Source organism: Globicephala melas, chromosome 6 (assembly GCF_963455315.2).
Source record: "Globicephala melas chromosome 6, mGloMel1.2, whole genome shotgun sequence".
Classification (NCBI taxonomy): domain Eukaryota; kingdom Metazoa; phylum Chordata; class Mammalia; order Artiodactyla; family Delphinidae; genus Globicephala; species Globicephala melas.
The window spans coordinates 22,747,199-22,767,053 of NC_083319.1; the positions used below are offsets into that span (position 1 = coordinate 22,747,199).

At 43.2% G+C, this 19,855-nt stretch overlaps 1 protein-coding gene across 4 annotated transcripts in view; it reads left to right on the forward strand.

Moving 5' to 3' along the window:
• The first annotated feature begins 225 nt into the window (after positions 1 to 225).
• LPAR1 (lysophosphatidic acid receptor 1) overlaps positions 226 to 19,855 on the forward strand; it is a 169,582-nt gene continuing 149,952 nt past the window's right edge. Inside the window, exon 1 of one of the 4 annotated variants that reach the window (XM_060300630.2) lies at positions 226 to 583. The gene's annotated coding sequence lies outside the window, so the exon portion shown is untranslated. Of the gene's footprint in view, positions 584 to 707; positions 819 to 1,201; positions 1,302 to 1,510; positions 1,696 to 19,855 lie in introns of those variants that run through there. The other 3 variants (XM_060300632.1, XM_030859033.2, XM_030859032.3) reach the window with 3 other exon arrangements.

The following is a 19,855-nucleotide window of genomic DNA, read 5'->3' on the forward strand; positions in this document are numbered from 1 at the left end:
TCCAGGAAGCCAAGGGTGGGAGGTGGGTAGGGGGTGGCGCGGCTGGAGAGCCCCCGGTGGACCGGGTGTTGTTCCAGAACCTGGGCGAATCTCTGTGCCCGCCACTTTCCCGAGAACCATCCCCAGGCCTTAGTCCTGCGCCGCTCCCAACCACACCTCCAGGTGTGTATTCCCCGCCCTTAATTACTATTCTAAAATTGATAGTTTGCACTTGCAAAGTTACACTGGGAAAGCGGAAGAGAAATTTATAATCATGGATATGGAGAACTAGGGGAAACAGTCACACTTGCTTTGGTCTGCAGACCCAGGCAATCGAAAACTCAGAAATGGAAACGTGTGCACCTTTCCGGCAGCAAAATTGACTCTGCGTTCTTTGCAGCCTCGACTTGAAGGCTGCACTGGGAGAAACTCTGTGCCTCCGGGAAAGTTTGGAAACGGAACTACGAGAGAGGCCAGACATCGGGGATTTTGCGGGCCCTGCGATGTCTTCCAGAGCTTTTCAAGTGGGGAGAGAAGAGCGACGAAATGAAAATGCAACGTGTAGGAGAGGCCGCCCGAGTCCCGCAAGTTGCCGGTCGCAGAGGTGAGCACGGGAGCGGGTGGGGATGGAGATCCGGAGCTGGAGGCCGTGGGTCTCCAGACGCGGGTGGGTCCCCAGACGCGGGTGGGTCCGATCCGGGTGGGGGGCGGTGGGAAGATGATGAATGGGAGGCTTGGTCTACCCTCCGCCCCCGCCCCTGCAGGCGGGGCGGGGAGTCCGGCAACTGGATGGGGTAGGAGGAGCACAGAGGGTAGGGGCTCTGGGGGCGTCGCGCCAGGTAAGGGAATGAGCCAGGGGGAGGGAGTCGGGGGTGTGGGAGTTGCTGACTTGTGCTACGTGGAGCCTGCAGAAAAGAAAGAAGGCGGAGGAAGAAGGGGGCAGGCGTCCGCCCTGCTCCCGCGGCCCTCCCTCGGCGCCCCCCTCCCCCGCCGCCCTGCCAGCGCGCCAAAGCCGGAGCAGTCGGGGCCGAGCGGCGGCTGACGCTCCCGGAGCCGCGACGCCCCTGTCCCCCAGCGGAGCCTGCCGGGATCTCGGGCGGCCTGGGCCCCGGCGCCGCCGAGCCCTCCCCGGCCTCCCGGCCGCGCGCGCGGGACCCCGGCGGGGTGGGCGCAGGGGGCGGCCCCGCTCCGGGCGACGGCCGAGGGGCGGGCGGAGGGCCGGGCTCGGCGGGCCGCGGGGCGGGGGCTGCGGGGATTGACCGCGCAGCCTGAAGCCAGCCCGGGGGCGGCGGGAGCCGGACGCGCGGCGGCGACGGGCGCAGGTAAAGGGACTGGCGCGGCGCGGGGTGGCGCGAGGGGACGGTGCCTTCTGAGCGCGGAGCCAGCTTTCGCCGGGTCCCTTCCGCCGCCAAACGGCGCGCTGGGATCGCGCTGTCCTGCGGCAGACGGGCTTTGTGGCTGTGTGTGTGTGTGTGTGTGTCTGTGTGTGTGTACGCGCGCGCCTGTGCCGGGTGTGGGTGGGTGTGCATGCTCGCGGGCCGACCTGCAGGAGGCGAGGCGCTCTTGGCCTCCCCAGCCAACCAGTTGATCGAGCCCCGGGAGGGAAGTGGCCGCAGCCGCCCGGGCCGCCGCCCCTCCCGTCTCCCAACCGGGTCAGCGCTCCCCGGGGCCCACGCTGTGCCCCGTGCCAGCGGCCGGGACCCGCCCAAGTGACACGTAGGTGGTCTCCGGTTACCTGGGTCTGGGTGGGGGCCCGAGCTGGCAGGCGGGAGGCGCTCAACATTACCCCCAAGCCGCGTCCCGGTGGACGTGGACCGCCGGGGGTCCCCGCGACCCGCAGCGCCGAGCTTCCCCACCACTTGCTTCTCACCGGCCACGCAGCGGTCTCTCCCCGCCTGAGGACTTTAAACTTAAGTTTCTGTCCGGACGTCTAACAGACACGTTTATCAAGTAACTGGGGACTCTAAAGCAAGGGAGGGACCTGGCTTTGAGTTGGTGGTTTTGAAATAGACGGGCTCGTTGTGTGTGTGTGCGCGCGCGCGTGTGCGCAGGACTAGTTTGTTGTGAATGGATTTATCATTTATTCTTGTTTTTCTTTGCTGCCATTTGGACTTTGATGTGTAAGAATGACGGTATCCAGGACTTGTTGCTGCCTTCAGTCCGGGGCCTGAGATTGCTGCTTTCTGCTGCTACTTCTCTTTTTTTTGTTGTTGAAATCTGTGGAGGTTTCCTAAATGTGGGTTTCCAGTGAGCGCTGGCTTGTTAAAGTTTCTCTATGAACGCGTTGTTTCCCATTGGAATAGATACATATTTACAAACATGAATCTTGAAAACAGGTGACTGCAGTTATGAGAGCAAAATCCTCTATTCCTTCGGGCTTTAACAGTCCGTGATTTTCACCTATTTGCATTAAGTGTCGTTTGCCCAGCCTAAACATAACTGTGAAGCAGGAGGTCTGTTATTCAAAGCTTGCAATTCGGGTTAGAGGGAGACCGTGCTGGTTTAAAACTAAGTTCTTTTTCCTAAGAAACTATTTCCTTGTCAAAGAAGAGTAGTAAGCCCCAAGGAAAAAGGGTGTGTACTGAAATTTGGACCGAATTAAATTGCATTAACACACACATGCATAATGTCATCCATTTGTTTCTGCCCTTGATTCTCCAATTCTGGGGAGGCCGGAGCATATTTGCCCCAAAAGCAAAATTGTGAATAACGATCAGCATTATTAAGGCTGCATTTTTCTTGATACCATTTAATTTGAGGATTAAGAAGCCAAGTAGCCAGAGAAAGAGGTAGTGTGTGGCGGGAAGGCCGGGCTGAGGGGCCAGGCAGGAGGACTGGGTTATCATAATCTGATCCCACAGACACACCACGTCCCCTAGTGGTGCGACTTTAGCCGGTTAGGTCAGCTGGTCCTCCTTCTTGGTGTACTCATCTGGAAAATGGAGGGGTTTGATCATCTCTGCTGTTCCTTCCAGCTCCCCCCACAACACTACAAACTGGAGGGTGGTTATCCCATGTTAGAACAGTAGGGAGAGAGTAGAGGGAAGTGTCAACTGTTAGTCTGGGAGGTAAGGGGGAGGGCAGGAAGGCCAAGAGGGTTGAGGAAAAGCAGCAGTGGGAGATGCCTGGAGGGGGAAGAACCTGGAGCTGGGAGTCGGTTCTCCCCTGTTTTTTCTTTCCTCCTGCACAAGGACATCAATAATACCACCCTACCCCACGCCAGTCAGTCTTCCACTACCCGTATTGTTTAAAGTGGGTGAGCTACTTAACGTTAAAATTGACTTGGAGTCTGTAGTCTGACCTGGCCAACTTCCCATTTGCATCGTTGTCTCTCAAGAGATGAGCTGCAGCTCAGTGCTGAGCGCACTCAGTGGATCTCAGAAATCTCTGCGAGTGATGGGAAAAGTTACCAGACGTGGGAATGTAAGTGGCAGCCCTTTCAACACCTGAGTTTGAAACGTCTGTTTTTATTTGAAGCTAATCTTTTCTGAAAAGTAATTTGATTTAAAAGAAGATTCTACCACAGACTTCTCAAGGTTTTACTGAATCTGTTCTGACTGTTAGACCTACTGGAAAATTCAAAGCAAGTAAAACTCTCACTTGCTAAGTCTTTTTGATACATAGTGACAGTCAGTCTGAGGTTCATGATTTTTAGGCAGGAGAATCTTATTTCAAATGCTTAGTAAGGAAAGTTGCAACCTGAGTGGAATAGACTGTATCATTTTCACTGGGACGCTCAAAGGGTCCAAATAACAAGACCTGAGATTTAGTTTGAGGTCACGATTTTAATATCTGTGCTTGATGTGTGGCCTGTCTCCCTTTTCTTTAATTTTTTTTTTTTTTTGGTACCTATATGCATACACACTTGAGGAACATGGTGTATTTTAAAAGTGAAGTGTGATGTAATAAAACTTGGTTTAAAATTTGAAAGCTTGCTCTGGCCTTGCTAACTCAGCATCTTATTTGGTTTCTAATGTTTACATACCACGCTATGTTCCAAATCCCTGTAGTGTTATTTAGCTATCTCATGGAGAGCTATCATGGATGCCTTAGAAAGTTGGGAGAAAAGGAGGAAATTTTAATCGGATAAGCAGTTACTGCATTCCTTCGACGGTGGCAGATACAAGGATGAGAGAAAGGAGGCTCTAGGAAGAGCTGCAGTACAGAGGGAAAAGATGCAGCTAACTTCAATATATAGCAGCTGGGTTGCATAACTAGGCGGCAGCTGTAGAATCTAAGAAACTTGGCATGCCAGGCAATGGAAAATTAAATTCTGTCTCTGGGGCAGACTTCACAAAAGGGACTTGAAGGATGAAAATGATGTGTCTCTTAAAAGATGAATGGTGGGGAGTGAACTATGTAGTTGGGGTCTGGAGTAATGGAGGCTGGAAAGATACAAGGCGATAAATTGTGGGGACCTTGGCTGTTATTTTAAGGAATTGTACTACCTAGGGACAGGGAGGGGGAAGTACAGTTTAACCCCACAACGCAGGAAGGCACTGAGTCACAAGTACTGGGCATAGAGAGGACTGAAATGATTGAGAGGTTCCTGGGCCCTGATTCCATCACATACCCTCGTAACTCATGCCGAGTGAGTTTCAGGGCGCTGCTGCCAGCTTATTCAGATTATAGAAAGGTTACAGAATAAAGAATATGCAGTTTCTTCGCCCGTATTGCCCCCAAATTGATAGTGGCCTTTTGAGAAATATAATTTAGTGAAAATTAATGATGTTATTGTGTTACATCTGGACCTTGCGAGGCCCTTGAAGCATGTGGGTTAAAATTGCTCCCCAGGCTCAGAGCTGACCAAGAAAGCATTCTGTTTTGTTTTTGTTTAGGGAAGGGCCTGCTAGTTAATGCTAATTGAAACGTGAATCTCATGGCAACCGACATTCTTGACTGTGTGTATGTTATACATAGTATTTCACAGCGGTTGAATATTTGCAGCACAGAAGAGAATTATTATTAGTTTAGAAATGGGGTTAACGCCCTTGTAAAAGGTAAGGGGGTGATGTTGGGGAGAAGGGAGAAGCACCCTTGGTGTTGCAGTGAGGGCTGACACACCACGAAGATCCTTTATTAAGTTTAACCTCCAATAGAAGTAGCTCGCCCAGTGCGGTAGACGAATGCTTCTTTGGGAACCTCCTTTCTGGTCATCTGCCTCTTTTGTTGTTGTTGTTGTTCTTTCCCCTAACTGTCCAGAGCGAAGGTGTATAGCTCATTATCTCTCAGACAGGAAGAATCTCTGTGGGCTCCATTTGGGAGAGACTTCCAGCAACTCTGGAGGTTTCCTCTCACACCGCGATACCTCTGTGTCAAAGGTGGGAGTGGGTGGCCTTTCAGCTGCATGTCAGAGGTGCAGCTGATTTGAGTAAGTCCTCTAATTGCCTTAGAATCTGGAGGTGCTGGGCTAATAAGGAGACAGATGATGAAAGGAGATTAGGTCAGCTGCTTTTTACTGTCTTCTGAATACAATTTGAATGATCCTCCCAGCAGTTTGTTTTATCTTCTGCAAGGGAACTTGGGTTTGGCACGTTTAATCAATTAATTAAATTAGTTAAGTTGAAGTAACTCAAAGTTTTTTGGTTTTTTTAGGAGGTGGGGAGGGAGAGTGCTGGTTTTGGTGATTTTATTTAAATTCCCTGGCTTTTTTTTTCTAGCAGGTTGGTATGATTTCAGAGTAATGTTGTTGTTACTATTATTGACCTGGGGGTGTGGGGCAAAGAAAATTGTCTCAATCCTTGGACGTTGGCTCCTGTCATCTGATCAGTACTGTAGAAACTTCAACTTTGAAGCTCATGTAACATTCAAATTTCTTTCAGAAATGAGAGGACTGTTTTACTACATGTGTGGATTTAGGCTATAATTTATTTGATTTTTGTGGTACTGTTTTTAAAAAAAGTGGTGTAAGGACAGGGTAGACTCTTAACTTTAGTCCAGTGCTAAAACAAATAACGTGTAAGCCTGAATGAGGTAGATCAGGTTGTGTTTGTTTTATTTAATATGGAGATAAAGGAAAGGGATTTCAGAACCAGCCTCTTTCTCTGAAAGAGAGAAAGTTGGACTAATAAAACCTGGTTATGGATCTCTTTGGGGTGGGATTTCCAAGGTTGAAACTGTTGTTAAAGGAACTCTTGTTCATTATGGCCATTGGGTGTGCCTTGGCTTCTTAAGGTTTAGGATTCACTGTACAGAGAGGGCTACTGTGAACCATTCCTTTTTAGCAAGTTTTCTTTTTTCCCGTTTTCTTAAATCTCAGAACAATAGACTGGATTCGATTTCATGTAAGTCTGCTATACTCAACTTTCTTCCTCTATGTTTAAGCGGTTCTTCTTGACCATTCCCCAAGCTGCCTTCATTCTGAAACTTGGCCCTAACAGAAGGATACTCCTGGCTCTTTGGAAGGAGCAATGATTTGGTGGCAGAGGAAACAAGTTCTGTTCTACCCCTAGCAGCACTGAACTGACCGTCTCCTATAACCCAAGCATTGTGCTAGGTGCTAGATGGAGGCAGGGAGGGGGGATGAATAAGGCAGGATTCCTACCCTCCAGTAGGAGCTGAGCTTACAGACATATTAACAAATGATGATTGCAATTCAGTGTGACAGGGCGATAAGCTCAGGGCACTGTGGGAGCACCAAGCAGGGGCACCTGACCCTCAGGGGCATGGGGTGGGGGTGAGGGTGAGGGAAGGCTCCTAGGAGATTAAGATCTGGGAGGGACCTAGGAGATAAAACAAGAAACACAGAAGAGAAAAAGGTAATCAAGATAGAGGAAATCAAGGGGCTTTTAATTTCCAGTGTTGTTATTGCTGAATGAGTCGAAGTTCCATTCTTTTTTTTTTCTTTTTTTTTTTTTTTGCGGTACGCGGGCCTCTCACTGTTGTGGCCTCTCCCGTTGCGGAGCACATGAACCCGTGTCCCCTGCATCGGCAGGCGGACTCTCAACCACTGCGCCACCAGGGAAGCCCAATTCTTTTTATATCTATAAAATAAGAATAGGCACTGATATTATCTGGTTGCTAATTCTAGTTTTCGTTTACTTGTTCCTTAATCTTTAATTTGTTCATTTATTCCAGATGCAGTAGATATTTGTTGCACACCTACTAGGTACTGGGGAACAGTAGGAAACAAGACACAGAAGGTCCCCTCTCTCGAGGAGCTTGCATTCTATCATATTATGTTCATGACTGAAGTTCTTTTGAAACATCTTCAGACATGGAGCATGTTTGTTGAGTTTCAACTTTAGGAATGTTTTCTTCAAACTAGGCCCGGTGTTTTCAGGTCAGTTAGCTTTTCTTAACAAGGTGAGAAGAGATGGATCCTGGTATTCTCATTTTCGTTTTATAAACTTGAAACATTTTTGCCCAGATTTACCTCTTAGTTGTCAAGTCTAGAGATAGACGTAACTGTGTCTTATCTGTAGCCCTGCCTTGCTTCCTTCTCATTTCAGATATTCTCACTTTTGACGCAATTTGTGTTTGAGGCTCTATAGTCAGTTGATAACTTGCTTCCTAGAATAATCCAAACCTAGCCTTACTGGGAAGTCAGACCTATTTTGAGGTCATGCCACAGTGAACTCTGCTTGGTTAATGCATTTTACTTATCCTGTTTAAGTCACTCGGCTATGAACACAGTAGAAAGTGTTCTCACCAGAAGATAGCTGCATTCATTTATAGAAAGATGGGGGTTTTGTAATGATTCAAATGATACAGATGTGTCTAAAGTAAATGTAATATCCCTCTGCTCTTTCTAGCTTACCCATCTGATGTAACCAACCCCTCTGTCATGAATTCGTTACGTAGCCTTCCATAATTGTACTTCTGCTTACACAAACCTAACGTTTGTGTTTATATATATTGATGCATGTGGGGTATGTGTCTGTGCGTGCATGTGCTCTCTCTTGCCTCTTTTCGTTTTGGAGAGGCTGTGATTGAGATTGCCACCATGGGCCAGACGTTTGAGGTCCCAGGAGCCTGCATGGCTCTTCCTGAATCGGTGCAGCGTGCTATGAGGAATTCCCTGGTGGTCCAGTGGTTAGGACTCCACGCTTTCATTGCAGGGGGCACGGGTTCAGTCCCTGGTCGGAGAACTAAGATCCCACAAGCCGTGTGGCCCAGCCAAAAAAAAAAAAAAAAAAAACCCAAAACAAACACAAAAAAGGGTTCTTGTCCCAGAGATGGGAAGGTTGGGCTATTATGAATGGGAAAGAAGAAAATGATTTCCAGCTGCGTGACAACCAAGACAACAAATATCATTGCCCCAGAATGTTATTTCCACCAGGACTCTGCTTCATCCGGGTGTCTGGCGAGGGAAGGCGGGGCATTTAGAAGCACGTGGTGGGTATCTGCGAACCTTTTGTTAGGTGCAAAGCAAGGCAGCTGGGGAGGGCCTATCAACTGCTTCTAGAGCAGAGCAGATAGGGGGAGTTACTCATTATAGGCAGGTTTCGTCATGGGAGCATTAAACGAGGCCCCCCTAGCAGTCGGCAATCAGCAGGTGATAAGGATGGAGAGTTTTTAACCCAGGGAGCAGCACAGCTGAAATAGAATTGCCTTTTGTTAAGGGGCTGCTTTGCCATCTTGGACTATGATTTGTTGGGAGAGGGGTTATTGTCATGTCGAGAAAAGGAGGAATTCATTCTGTACCCGGTATTCATTATAATTCCGCAGAGAACGGCTTGCTTTACTTTCTGAGTAGACACAGAGACCCAGAGGTTCAAAGGCTAGGGCCGGATGACTTGGCTTTTCCAAATTCAGTAGGCTCTGTGCTCTCCTCCCTTTATCCGAGACCCTGTCAGTTCAGTTTCATGCAGCTAAAATCTCTGCACGCTTATGAGATTCAGTCCCTGTGCCTGGCTGAGGACACTACAGTACGAAAATTAAAATAGGAAAAGCAACTACCAAGAGAGGATGGTTCCCTGCTCTCAACCAGCTTCTAGACATGGAGAGGCATGGATACAAATGCCTGAGATCACGCAGACAGTGATAAATATTGTAAACCGAGGTTTAGACAAAGTGCCATCTGAATATCTGAGGATGGAGAGAGTAACTCTACCTTGGAGTAGAGGAAACATTTGCAGGGGGTTTCTGGCCTCAATGGGCAAGTGGGCTGAGAAGCTCATTCCGTGCAGAGGAGTCGTATCGAAGGCCCGGGAGCTGCATGTGAGTGATGGGTTACAATTTGTGGCTGAGTGGTGGTCTGCTTTGGGTCAGTCTTTTTTTTTTTTTTAATTAATTAATTAACTTTTGGCTGCGTTGGGTCTGTTGCTGTGCACGGGCTTTCTCTAGTAGCGGCAAGGAGGGGCTACTTTTCATTGCAGTGCGCGGGCTTCTCATTGCGGTGGCTTCTCTTGTTGCAGAGCACGGGCTCTAGGCATGTGGGCTTCAGTAGTTGTGGCTCGCGGGCTCTAGAGCACAGGCTCAGTAGTTGTGGCGCATGGGCTTAGTTGCTCTACGGCATGTGGGATCTTCCCGGACCAGGGCTCGTACCCGTGTCCCTTGCATCGGCAGGCAGATTCTTAACCACTGCGCCACCAGGGAAGCCCTTTGGGTCAGCCTTGAAGGGCCAACAGAAGGGTGCAGGGAGCTTCTGGGGACAAAAAAGGGCACGTCGATGCCATTAGCAGAGAGCAGGGGCATGAGGCTATGAGGATTGTGTCAGTGAGGCATGCTGGTTTTAGGCGTGTCTAAAGCTAAGGAGGCAGAGATTTTCAGCTGGTAGCTGGAAATTTGAGCTTGCAACTTAGCTGAGAAGCTAAAGCGTGGCAGTATTCAGGAGTACTTGTTATATGTCAGAGTAAATACCAGTGAAATTGATGTGATAAGGTGGAGAGAAGTTTTAGAGTGAGAAAAGTGATATATACTCAGTGGGTTTTTAAAAATGATTAAAAAAAATTCCTCCCAGCTTTATTGAAGTGTAATTGACAAAACTAAGATATTTAAAGTGTACAATGTGATGATGATGTCCGAACACATTGTGAAAGGATCCTCTCCCATTGATATAAGTACTAGGTGTCTTAACAAGGACAGTAAGTCATTTTTTGATTCTTCAGGTACTTTTTCTATCCAGCAGGTGCTTAAAATAGTTTTGTAGGTTGTCAAACATTCAGTGAACATCCACTATGGCTTCTCTGATGAGGTGGTCCTGGTATGATACAAAGGAGATGGAATTTCAGTTTGATGTTCCTTTGAGATGAATAAAAGCTTCCAAAACAATCCATTCAGGCAAAGGAAAAAAACATCCTGAAAAGAATTGGAAGATTCTTGGTGATTTGGGGCCTGAGTGGAGTTGCAAATATAGTTTTAGTTTACTGCTGTACTAACAGCATTGAGTATCATATTACTGTCATCACTGTAGTAAAAGACAAGCTGAAAAACTTCTCAGCCTAAAGCCCAGACTTTGAGAAACCCCAGCAAGTTTGCCATGGGGGTGTATACACTCTGGTCAAGTAAATTTAAGCTTTAATTGCTTGATGAAGGTTAAAAATAACATACAGTAGAACTTTGCTCTTTACCTGGTTACAAAAAGATCTTTTCCAATTAAAAATGTATTTTCATTTCAGGAAATTATATTGGCATGCCTTCTTGCAGTAAGATAGAGCAAAGATAATCTGTTCTCAGCCTTTTTCTCTCTAAGCCATTATGATTCTTTAAAATTATACTCATTTCCATTTGAAAGTTGTAAAAACAGTACATGCTCATTTTGGAATTTGGCAAGTCCAGGAGATTCATCCGTAGTTCCACTGCTCAGGGATAACTTCCTTATTCCATTTTGGGATAACTCTTGCAGTTTTTAAAATATTTGATCTTACTGAATATTTGTAGCATTTTGCTTTGTATCATAAGTACACATGGCATTAAAATCTTTTACGTTAATTTTCCATTGACCACGTGATAGTCACAGTATTTAATAGGTATCATATTTAATCATTTCCTATCTCTGTTTGCTTCTTTATTCTTTTAAGAGTTTTTGCTTCTCTGCCCATCTTTAGGTACTCATGTTCCCAGAGTTCTATCCTTACTTTAAACAAGAACCATGTATGGACTTACCTACAGAGTAGACTGTGGTTTCTAGCCCTTTGCCATCGACTGTACCCTCTTGCTGGAATGCTCTGTTTCCAGGCGTCCATATGGTTGCTTTGTCATCATTTTCACATCTTAACTCAAATGTCACCTCTTAGTATGGCCTTCTCTAATGATCACTACATTTAACATTGTATAACCCTTCCCATTTACCGAGCTTGCCTGTTATTTTCTTCTCCATTGCATTTATATTGTTTTTACTTCTTTGATGAGGGAAAGTATTAATTAAAAAAAAATTCCTGTTTTATTTACTGCCGTTTTCCCAGTGTAATACCCTTAGGGTAATACCTTGCATGTAGAACTCAAATATTTTGAATTAAAAATTTGTTTGAACTGAAATTTTCTGAATAAAAGAATCAATATATTTACCATCTCCACATGTTATAGTAAATAAGACACAGTCTCGATTGCATGGGATTTACAATCTAGTGAAGGAGACAGCCTCTGAACAAGTAACTGCAAGTTACTTGGAATTAGGGAGGAAAGCAGGGTCTCCTGGAAGTGTCATGGGGATTGACCTTGTCTGCGAGGGTAAGGAAAGTATCTCTGAGAAAGTGGCATTTATGTGGGGGCTTGAAAGGTGAGTTCAAATAGGTTAGTGAAACTGGGAGGTGAGAATAGAAGAGGCGGGAGACATTGATTAAAGAAAAAGATGGGCTGATTTGATGGGGAAAAAAAATCAAGAAAATAGACAAAACTCTGGTTCTCACTTCTTGAGTTGATACTAGGTCATTTGTTTTCAGTGAAGGAGTAGACATGGATCAACTTTGTTGTCATCTTTGACGTACATGACTTCATTTTCAATGATTTTGAAATAATGAGCAGTATTTTATTTTAAATTTTGAGTCAGTCATTATCGAGGGAGGAGGAATTTTCATATAAAAGTCCGAAGGTGGCAGTTAAAAAAATGAAGATAGCTTAACTTCTATGTTTTGTGCTAATAGAATCACTAAAAATGTAAAACAGTACAGGGAAAGTGAACATTTTTGTTAATACCTGACTATTGGGAATGCAGCTAGCGGCTCAGTAGGACTTGGCTGCATATTGCTTTATTGCTTACGTAGAAACTTTTGCATAAATTATTGGTTTTATTTATCATGGTAATTAAGTGAGGTTTGTACAAGTTTTACTTATTGTGTATTAGGGATTTCTGTGTCCTGAGGATTGAAAAGAGCATGGTTTCTACAGGTGACAAGTGCAGATATGTTTATTAACTCAGCCACTATAGTAATATTATTCATATCCTCTATGTCCTGATTCTGTACTTGAGCTGTCACAGACTGATAAGAATGGTCCTTTAGTCTCTTTCTACAAATGGGCTTTTGTCAGTTTCTTGATAGCAATTTCTATGTGTTACCATAATATTAAATGCATAAAGATTACTGTTAGGCCTTTATTTTGTTTATCGATGTAAAATAACCCTTTATGCGTTTGGAACTACGTGCTGCTATTTTCCTGATATTAATGTTCCCAGTGTTTTCTTCTTTTCTTTGTCTGAAATAATTTCACTCATCCTTCTGATTTTAAACTTTTGGTGTCTGTCATTTTGTTTCATATATTTTTGCTTATAAGCAACATTTAATTGGATTTTAACATACCTCTCAAAGGGAAACTTATTCCTTTAATATTTATTGTTATGGCCAATATGTTTGACCTTAATTCTTTAAGGTTTTTTTTCTGAGAGGTACTGTGAAAAGCACTGGTTTACTTCTTCCCACCAGTATTTAGCTGCATGGCTCAGATAAATTACATAATGTCTCTAGGACTACAGTTTTTATTTGTAAAGGAACATGCATACATAGATTTTCAATCAATCCTTTAAAAGTGCCTCGTACACTGAACAAATTAGCTGACACTATTATTGTCGTTGTTGATGGATTGAGTCATATGAAATTGTTATTTGACTGCTTTTGACCTATAAAAACGGCAGTTTCCTACGGTTCAATCTAATATACTTTCTGGACTTTATTTTCTGTCTTTTTCTATGTATCATTTGTTTCATATATATAAACTATTTTTAAATGGCCAAATCTAGTTTCCACTTTACTAGTGATTATCTCTGTTTTCCAAATACATTCATGATTCTGTGTTTCTCTGGTTCCCAAAGTCAAAGAACTGAATAACTTTTGATCCCACTCCTCCGCACAACAGAGAATTTAGTATGCCTTTATTTTTTTTGCCTTCTTGCCACTTCTCAATTTCCATCATATTTATATATATACACTATATATATATTTCAGCGTATAGCTTAAATTTTAAGTGTAGACTTTAGACTCTTGTATTCTAGTTTGTAATAAAATCTGCAGCAGTATTTTGTGTGTGTCTCTAGTTAGTTTTGACCCTCATTTGCACTTGGGGTCCCCTTGCTTATTCTAGTTTGAAAGGTGCCTCCCATGTAGTTGGGGTATGTCCTCATCTTTATCGGGCCAGTTGTATCTTCTGTGTTCCTGAGTTGGACTCAGAATTTTTTCTGCATTCATCAGAGCATCTGACTTGTTGAATTTCCAAAGGTGCAGTGCGAGTCTTTCAGGTTCATGTGGTTCAAGAATTTTCTTTTTACCTATCCTTCACAGAGTTAGTGGAAATAATGCCTAGATTTTGGCTTTTCCCTGCCTCTTTCTAGTACTGCTGCCAGTTTTGCCATTTTGTGCACGTTTTTGAGCAGTTTGGTGGGAAGTTGGGAGGAGTTGTATTGGGACATTCAGTTCAGTGGCTTTCCAACGTTTTGGACCATGACCCATAGTTAGAAAGGGTCATATATATATGAAGAAAATGACAGTTTCATGCAGCTTACTACATATAATAAGCATGATCCCCCCCCCATTTCTGTTATAATCTGTTCGTTTTCATTTAAAAGAAGTGTTGGTCATAATTTAGAAGTTTTGAAAACACTGATCTGACTGTGAAGGGTGGTTTGAAAAACACTGATCTAGTTTGTTGCTGTTCTATGTGGAATTAGGATTATTTATTATTCTACAGGTCTTTATTATATACACAGTACCAGTTCTTATGCTAATAGTTGGACTAGAGTGGGGAATAAAGCAGTGATCATCACTGGGGGCATGAAACAGAGTCCAGTGGGAAGGAGGATATTGACCAAATGAGCACCCAGAGATATATGGACAAACGTGATGAGTGTTACAAGGGAAAAGCACAGGGAGTTTCAGAAGAAATTAAATGGGGAACCTCATCTGACTTTGGGGTGATTCAGGATTTCCCTAAGTGACGTTTGATTAGATCTGCAGAATGAGAAGGGGTTAACTCAGTGAAGGGTCGAGGTGGGGTGTGTGCGGGATGGTAGAGTCATGGAAGAACTGAGTAACGTAAGCAAAATAAAGTACTGGAAGTGAACGACAGATGGAAGGCAGACCTTTTTGTTAGATGAGTTGGCATTTTTGTGATACTTAGTGGGCCTTCCTGTTTGTGGCCTTTTTTTCAAAAGTCAAAGAGGAATAGAAAGAATATTTGGGGGGAGGTGGGTGCCAGTGTGTTTGAAGCAGTTTTGTATTATAGCAGTTTTGTGTATTGGTAAATAATAATAGCATTTGTTGCAGGTATGCTCTGCACTAGAAACTGTACAAAGCTCTGTGTGGATGTAGAGAAGTAGTTTTGGTTGGATTAAAAAAAAATCCTACGTAGTGTAATTACCAATCTAGTAGCTATGCATAATTTGTGAGAAAGTAGAGCACTGAAGTTAAGTGTTAGTAAGTGGAGATCTGATGACTGAATGAACATTTCGTAGCTTCTTAGTGATTTTTTAAATAATGGTTTGGAATTATTGCTGTGTTAGGATTTTTATTTTTTATTTCCTTATTTTGTCATGACAGGGCTTTAGGGTTCATTCCCCTGCCCCCTTTTTAAAGCTGGGTGAAGAGTTCTAAAATATTTTAAATTGGATATCCATACATTAAGTGGACTGATTGAGACTAAGTAAGACAGGCGACCATAATTCAAGTACCAGTTTCCCCACCGCTGTCCATGGGGCCTTTGACAGGACCCACCCTTTCCAGGCCTCAAGGTCCTTGTCTTGAAATAGAAGATTCAGAATAACGTGCACAAATCATTCTCTCCATCGTGTTATGCAGTGACTTCATGCTTTTTATTTTCAACTTTGCTCTGGCTGTTTCACCTTCAAAGAATTGATGTTCTTGTGCCACTGAGTTAATTTAGTCTGACAAGCTCAAGCTAAACATGGGAGAACTCCAAGTATTTACATCCTTACTTGTATCGTAAAGGGAGGCTCAGGTGGTACAAACATCTTGACATTGGACACCAGCACTGATACTTCTGGAAACATGAAGAGTGGGCAAAGATGAAGACTTTCCTGAGCAAATTCTTGAGACTTTAGCATCATAGTTTGTAGTTTGCCCACACTTGAAATTACATTGGTGTTTAACCTTTCAGGTTCAGTGAGGGTGAAAATAATCATTATCTTAGGTTTATATGCTGGATGCTTGCTTTAGGGGAAACGTGTAGTATCTAAATTGTTATGCATAATCCACATTTTATAAAAACCCATTGAACAGTAGTGATGTTATGTCAAAGAAATTTAAAGGGCTAAGGAATCCCCATGGAAGACTGATTCAGTTATAATGACTATTCCGAGTTTAAGGAATATTGGACAAGGATTGGGTTTTCTGTGAAAGGGAATGAGAAGTACTTGGCAACTCAGCTTTTCTTACCAGTGTGTTAAATCAGTTGATTAAAATACATTAGTTTTGGTAATTTCAAAACAGTTTTCAGTCTTCCACTTTCACTTACAAGTACTTTATTTCACTTGTTCTTATTTTTGAGGAAAATGTATTTGAGGAAACAAAAGATAAGATTCATGCTTTTTCTTTTTGAGCACTACCTAATTCCTCATTCATAATAAATATTTATTCAGGAAGTCCAAGTAACTGTGGGTATTCTACTTAGTGTGTTTTGGTATTGCTTCATCAGCTTATATGCCTTTATTTGCTGTTGAATATCTTCTCCTTAAGCTGATACTATGTGGAAACCTGGCCAGGACCTCAGGCTCCCCGTCTGGGACAAGGCAGAGGCAGGTCACACAGGCGGTGTTTGGGAGCAGGTTGGGCATAGGTCCAGGCACGTAATAGGTATGGATGTTGCTCAAGGCTGGTTCTAAGAAGTAGGTTGGATTAGAAGGGGTTGGAGTCATGGGGTTAGGTTAGGTTCAAGGCTGACAGAGTCAGGGAGATGCACAGAGTGTTCTCATGCACCACCTAGTATTTTTTTTTTCATTTTTGCTGTACGCGGGCCTCTCACTGTTGTGGCCTCTCCCGTTGTGAAGCACAGGCTCCGGACGCGCAGGCTCAGCGGCCATGGCTCACGGGCCCAAACGCTCCGCAGCATGTGGGATCTTCCCGGACCGGGGCACGAACCCGTGTCCCCTGCATCGGCAGGCGGACTCTCAACCACTGCGCCACCAGGGAAGCCCTGGGCTTATTTTAATACAGGAAGGATGCACAGAATTTTTTACCTACCCAAACCCCTTTCTTTTTCTGTTTTCATCACATTTTGATGGTGGAATAACTCAGCTGGTAGAAGAATTTTCAGCAAACACATGTTAAAGTATTTAAAGCTATCGAACTCATCTAAAAATATTTGTTTTTATGTAAAACGCTGTTTAGAGTATTCTTAAAAAAGTTTTGAAAATTATTTTTGAAACCACATATGGCAATATTTAAATAAATCAAACCTGTTATATTTTTCATTTAATCATGTTAGTTTTATGGTCTATTCCCATTATGGTCTATTTTATGATGTAATTCTACCTAGAGGTAACAAATGTGTTTTTGTTTCTACTGACCAATTTCTACCTATTGTTATATGTGATAATATAGTCTGAATCATTATATTTTTAATAGCTTAATAGTAATCCATTAAGTTGTTTATATTTTTATATTTTTAATAGCTTAATAGTAATTATATTTTTAATAGCTTAATAGTAATCCATTAAGTTGTTAAACTATTTTTCATTCAAGTATTGCCCTAGTTTTGGACATTTAGTTTATTTCTCATTTCTTTGCTATTTTATTTTATTTTATTTTTTGCTATTTTAAAAAAACACTGCACCCAACAACTATCTATGTAATTTTCTGAGACTAAGAGTGAGATCACTAATTTGAGAATAGTATCATTTGGTTTCCAAGTAGGTTTAGAATAAGAAAAACTTTTAAAATTACAAAGGTAGTATGTGTTCATTGTAGAAGACAAAAGAAAATATAAAGAAGAAAAAAAGTTGTTATAATCCCCGCCCAGAGATCTCCAGTATCAACTTTATGGGATATTTCCTTCTGATATTTCCTCTGCACATTTTACTAGTTGGTTGAAATCCTGCTGAGTACAATGAGTATACTGTCTTTTGTCTTAATAGTATATCATAATTAGAGGTGACCTTAATTCCATTCAGAAGCTCTACTTCACTGCGGTGAACACCTTTTTCTGTGTTTTGGATGATTTGTTTAGGGTAGATTCTCAGTTACAGAATGTACTATCTCAAAAGGTAGGGATGATTTTTTGACTAGTGGTGAAAAATGATTAAATCAATTTCCAAAACAATGATAACACATTATACACCTACCAATCAAGTTTGAGAAAAATTTAAAGATATTTGCATGAATGAAATGTAGGTTTGTAGAACTTGGAAAATGAGTAGAGCAATGGGAAGCTTTGATAATAATTGGTCTTGGATGACACTGAGTGCAACTGACCAGACCTTACTGGTGGATGTACTTCTTTCCACTGCGGGGATATCCTTCATTCCTTTACAGTTCCGTGTCTAACGAACAGCATCTTGCAGCTTTCTTTGGTCCTGTACCCTCTGAGTGGACAGATTTTAATGTGCCATAAAATATTTTGCTTTTAACTGCATTTACTCTCTTGACTGATTGTGGAAAATTCCTGGTTAATATGCTTCTGCAAAAGAACTGGTTAACTACTAGAAAATGGAACAATTACTGGAAAAATGGATAGCAAAGGATTAAAAGCTAAATAGTATTTATACCTGCACTTGTTTGGTGTATATTACTGATATTAGTCCCCATAAGTTTTATTTTCCTCCAGATGCTAATTGGTCTTGAGGCCAGGGACAACTTTTGCTCTTTTGGGGGAAATTAAGTGTGCTTCCTTAAGAGATAGTTAATTTACCATTTCATCCATGACTAGAAGGAATCACATGTAATACAGTTCAATTTGATATTCAATTAATGGTCCCTTATTAGCCTTCACAGATACAAAGATGAGTAAGATGGAGGCCTTGTCTTCAAAAAACTCACGAACGGGAGAGGTGGGAACTAAATGAAAATGCTGTGTGGTGAAAGAAGCGCTAGAAGTTAGTTACTTGAATATTTCCCTACTGAAGGGGAAGAAACTTACTTAATAAGCGCAGGAAGGAAATGCAGGCAGAGAAAGTGAGAGTGTGAGTTTCGGGAGAGACCGAGGCAGAGGGTTCCCCTCGGGGTCCTATCCATGTATTAGGAAAAGGCCACATATTTCGCTGTCCTTGCTAGTAGGTGACACGAAGAGGGGACACAAACAACTGTATGATCCCCAAAGCCTGCAAGTATAAGGGCTAAACAAAGGGCACGACTCTTCATGGTGCTGGGAGGAGAGAGGATTTTATGAATGGTTCTTTAAACATTCAGTATGTTAATGTAATGAACAATGTCTCCAAACACAGTCTTTACAATGAATATAACGGTGGGGTTAGAAAGACAACAACAACGTTGCCCAGTAGGGGTCAATGGCCAGAGTTTGTCTCGGAAAAGCAATTCTGTGGGAGCTAAAGCAAGACAGTTCAGACAAGTAGCTCTTGGCTGGTGTAGCTCTGTACAAGGATAGACATTTCACATTCCTCGTGGAATAATGGGCTAGATGCCTTTCAGGATATTGCCTGTAAATGTTATTCCTTCAAAAATAATATTTTTGGTAAGTACTGAGTAGCAGTGAGTTCGAGGTTATACAGCTCGACACTGCATCCTTTCCTTGTACGCAGGTAAGTGGGGAGCTGTGTGCTTTAAGTGTCACCCCTGCTGGGCAGCAGGAACGAGGATCGGAATGCGACCACATGCTATGGGAATACCTACAGGCATGCTCTGTCGTCTTTTCAGTTCAAGGAGTAGAAGGAACAGAAATGATGGCCCTGACGTTTTATGCCTTTGGCTGGAGTTTGCAAAACTGGCAGTCTGTGTGCTACATGAATTTGGCCCCATATGCATTTTCTTTGTTCAGTATAAGGTTTTAAAAGGTGACATAGCCAGGCAGGCATTATGACTGGTCCTAATCATGCAGAGTTGAGATCTGTTTTCGCTAGATACTTCATTTATTTATGATATCTGGTTGGTCCCTGGAGATGTTTGTATTCGTGACACCTGCCAAAGTATGATCACAGCATAATGTGAAGTATGTGTAACTTCCGAGGCAGCATAGAACAGGTAGTGATTACTCTGGGTGGGGAGGAGGGTCATAAAAGGTTTTGTTGAGAGGTGGTTCTGAGGCTGGGACTGGAAGGATGAAGTAGGTGTTTGCCAGGCACAGAGTTTGGGCAAGGGAAGGTGTTTCAGGAAGAGCCAAGCGCGTATGTAAAGACAGTTGTGTGGATCAGTATTATGTGTTAGGGCACTTTCGAGCAGGTCCAAAGTGCTGATGGTTCAAGAGGATGGGAGGTTATGGCTGAAGTGGGAAGTAGCTGGAGGGCTCAGTAGGCTGCGCTCAAGGATCTTGGACTTGAGGCAATGGGAAAACATGGAAGGGTTTATTAAAACTGACCATTGGCATGCTAGATATCTGT